Below are 376 nucleotides of genomic sequence, written 5' to 3' on the forward strand. Positions count from 1 at the left end.
AAATGCCCAACACATCTTCCTTCCTAACAAGTATCTCCTCTAGCTTACCAGTCCGTTTCATACTCTCCTCTTCAACAATACGGTCCCTCTCATTTGTAAATACTGAAGAAAAGTACTCATTCAAGACCTCTCCTATCTCTTCCGACTCAATACACAGTCTCCCACTACTGTCCTTGATCGGGCCTACCCTCGTTCTCAGACCTACCAAGTCCAGGGCTGCCACAGGGGTCAGAAAAAAAAATCAATCAATCCTGGTGTGACATCTGTGTGGATTTGAAAACAACATAAAATCTCTGTCTGTATGGTGGAGACACCTCCATACACAGATCCACTAACTAGTTTTTACAGATGGTATCGGGGGGCCTTTGGACAACTT

Source organism: Chiloscyllium plagiosum, chromosome 26 (assembly GCF_004010195.1).
Source record: "Chiloscyllium plagiosum isolate BGI_BamShark_2017 chromosome 26, ASM401019v2, whole genome shotgun sequence".
NCBI lineage: Eukaryota > Metazoa > Chordata > Chondrichthyes > Orectolobiformes > Hemiscylliidae > Chiloscyllium > Chiloscyllium plagiosum.